The sequence below is a fragment of the Poromitra crassiceps genome (genome assembly GCF_964638095.1).
Source record: "Poromitra crassiceps genome assembly, chromosome: 11".
Taxonomy (NCBI): Eukaryota; Metazoa; Chordata; class Actinopteri; order Beryciformes; family Melamphaidae; genus Poromitra; species Poromitra crassiceps.
The window spans coordinates 9,918,493-9,921,742 of NC_139643.1; the positions used below are offsets into that span (position 1 = coordinate 9,918,493).

Below are 3,250 nucleotides of genomic sequence, written 5' to 3' on the forward strand. Positions count from 1 at the left end.
CTACAAAGGGCTTCCCGAGGAGCGCATGTTAAAGCTGAGCAAGGAGATCGATTTTATTTCACCAGCGCCGAAAGCAGCAACACAAAAGACTGATGGAAATAACATAATATAAGAGAAGGTAAGCCCCCACTAAACTGGTATGCAGCGCTGCATTGACAGTCAGTAGGATATAGACAGTAAACACGATTCTGCCTGACCAATCAGTCGTCTACAATGTTTTCACGTCACCGTATGAACCCGGGTTCGCAGAATAGAACCCCGACGAGGCAGGGACCAAAAGTAGCACGACTCAGCCTCAAATCTAACCGGGTTGGGCCGGTTTATACCGGTGGGATGAGACCATTTATCGAGTCGAGCGGAGCGGGACCGCGCTACTAGCTGCGGTGGAATTGGGCCATTAGAGCCACTTCCTGTGTAATGAGTCCCAGGAAGGGAAGTGTTGACATGACTGGCAGTGGAATCAAGCATTATTTTGGTCAGCATGCACGTCGTAGGCTACATTTTGGGTGACACTTTTAAAGGGACAGCTCACCCTAAAATCCAAAATACATATTTTTCCTCTCGCCTGCACTGCTATTTTATCCATCTATTATCGTTTTGTGTTAGTTGCCTGAGTTTTGGAGATATCGGCCACAGAGTTTCTGGCTTCTCTCCAATACAATGGAAGTGGATGTCTCTTTCCAGAAATCATGACGGTTACTCAAAGTGTTCGGCCATAATGTTATCCCAACTTGCTGCTAGGTTTTCAGGCTTATCAAGAGGCCACTTCCAAGTCAGTGTACCCTGCTCAAACAGACTGGCTGCAACCCCAACTCCTTACCTGGGATTTGTGCTTCAGTGCATCTCCCACTCTGTCCTGACATGAAAAATGTCCAAAATGAGAACTAGCCCTATTATCTATGTGGCAACCAGAAGATCCACAAAGACATTTAATTAGCAGCCACCCAAAAGCTGCAGGGACGAGCTGTCTCATCTGTGTGTGTGTGTGTGTGTGTGTGTGTGTGTGTGTGTGTGTGTGTGTGTGTGTGTGTGTGTGTGTGTGTGTGTGTGTGTGTGTGTGTGTGTGTGTGTGTTGGGGGGGGGCTGGGGCGGGGGGATGGCGGCGAAACTGCTACCTCTCTCTTTCTCTCTCTCTCTCCCTCTCTCTCTCTCTCAGTTATCTCTGAGTTAATTATAAAAACCTGTTGCACTTTGCAACTTGGGCACTGGATGTCACCAGTGTTCAGCTATGTCCAACCAGGAGTTAGACGTATACACCTCTGACTTCCCTCTTAGTTTGAGGGACTTTCCAAGCCCTCGCAGCCAATGAATGTAGCCACATTTCCGCAGCCTGAGTGAGCAGATGTCAGAGGTCACAGCAGGAACAGCTAGCCAAGCTTCCTCATCCACCGCTTGGGGGAAATGTAGTGGAGTAAAAGTATCCATTTTATTTGAGAAATGTAGTGGAGTAAAAGTGAGAGTTGACAGAAATATAAATACTCAAGTAAAGTACAGATACTCAGAAAAAATACTTAAGTACTGTACTTAAGTATTAATACTTTGTTGTTACATTACACCACTGAAGATCTCATACATTAATGAAAGAGAAGATTTGAACATAGCAGTTACATGCCCAAAAGAGGAAGGGCGTTGACCTATAGATTGGATAACAACCTACTATGCCTGCCTTAACTAATATAATATGCGGAACTTTTTATGCAATGAAGAATAAGCTAAAGGACGTGTCTTTGACTGAACCATAAGTAAGCTGAAATCTTTGGACTGAAACACAGTTATAACTTTTTTGCATTTTGCATCTAGAGTTCAAACATTGTTTTTGAATTCACTTTGGCTAAACTAAGCTCTAATTTCACACTATCTTTATTTCTCCTCTCTGCAGAATATGTGACAAATATCAACGGTGACAAGCGGCCATTATATGACCACCTCACATATATAACTTACAGACTCATCTTGACCAGCCAATCCCCTCTCTGGACTCATCTTGACCAGCCAATCCCCTCTCTGGACTCATCTTAAGCCAATCTGGACTACACTCTCAGCTGCTGACTGACCTCCCATCATGCCACTGGTTGTGCTGCCCACCTCCCAGCTGCTCTGGGTGCGTGTAGCTGCCCTGCTGTTCAGCTGCGTGGCCTTTAGCGTGGCGGCGCACGGAGGTGGACTTCGTGGAGGCTTGGCTGACTGGTGCATCTTCTGCTGGGCGTTCAGCTTCGCCGGCACCCTGCTGGTTCTGCTGGTGGAGCAATTCGGCCTCCAGGCCAGAGTCCCCGTCTCCTGGTCCAACTTCCCCATCACTATGGCCTGCTACGCTGCCCTCCTCTGCCTCTCCGCCTCTGTCATCTTCCCACTCTATTACCTCAAGGGCGAGAGCTCTGGCGAGCGCCGTGACCATCGCATCGCCTCCACGGTCTTCTCCTGTCTGGCCACGGTGGCCTACGTCGGGGAGGTGACCCTGTCCAAAGCCAGGCTGGGAGAGGTGGCGGGTTACATGGCCACGGCTCCGGGCCTGCTGAAGGTGTGCCAGACCTTTGTGGCGTGTGTTATCTTCATCCTGGTCAGCGACCCCGTGTCGTACGACCACCATCCCGCGCTGAAGTGGTGCATGGCGGTGTACTGCATCTGCTTCATCCTCTCCATGGCCGTGGTGGTGCTGTGTGTGACCGAGTGCACCGGCTGTCTCCCCGTCCCCTTCTCCAGGTTCCTGTCAGCGTACGGCCTCCTGGCGGCCATCATATACTTCACCGCGACCATCATCTGGCCCGTGTTCCAGTTTGACAAGAGGAGGCAAGGCGGGGCGGACTCCAAATTGATCGCCGCGGCGGTGCTCACCGCACTCAACTTCCTGCTTTACCTCGCTGACCTGGTCTACTCAGCCAGACTGGTGTTTGTCAGTGTTTGAGAGGGAGGGAGCGAAGGAGTCAGGTGGTTCAGACCCAGGAAGGAGTGAGGTGGTTCAGACCCAGGAAGGAGTGAGGTGGTTCAGACCCAGGAAGGAGTGAGGTGGTTCAGACCCAGGAAATGAGCAAGAACATGGACACACAGGAGCCAAGGGCTTCAGTAGCAATGTAGTGAAGCTGAGTTATTTGCTGTGAAGAAAAATCACCCACTTTTTCTTTTCAAATGCTGAAATAATAATAGAGAGGCAAAGTGACCGCCTACTTCCTGCTTCAGCACTGTACCAGAGATTTTCATCCACTATTTATTTTGCCATAGACATTTCGTAAAATGCTTATAAAAATAGTTTTAC

At 49.2% G+C, this 3,250-nt stretch overlaps 1 pseudogene across 1 annotated transcript; it reads left to right on the forward strand.

Moving 5' to 3' along the window:
• The first annotated feature begins 2,062 nt into the window (after positions 1–2,062).
• LOC310784691 (myeloid-associated differentiation marker homolog pseudogene) lies at positions 2,063–2,902 on the forward strand (annotated as a pseudogene). Its single transcript has one exon. The product of its transcript is annotated as a myeloid-associated differentiation marker homolog pseudogene (transcript).
• The last annotated feature ends 348 nt before the right edge of the window (positions 2,903–3,250 follow it).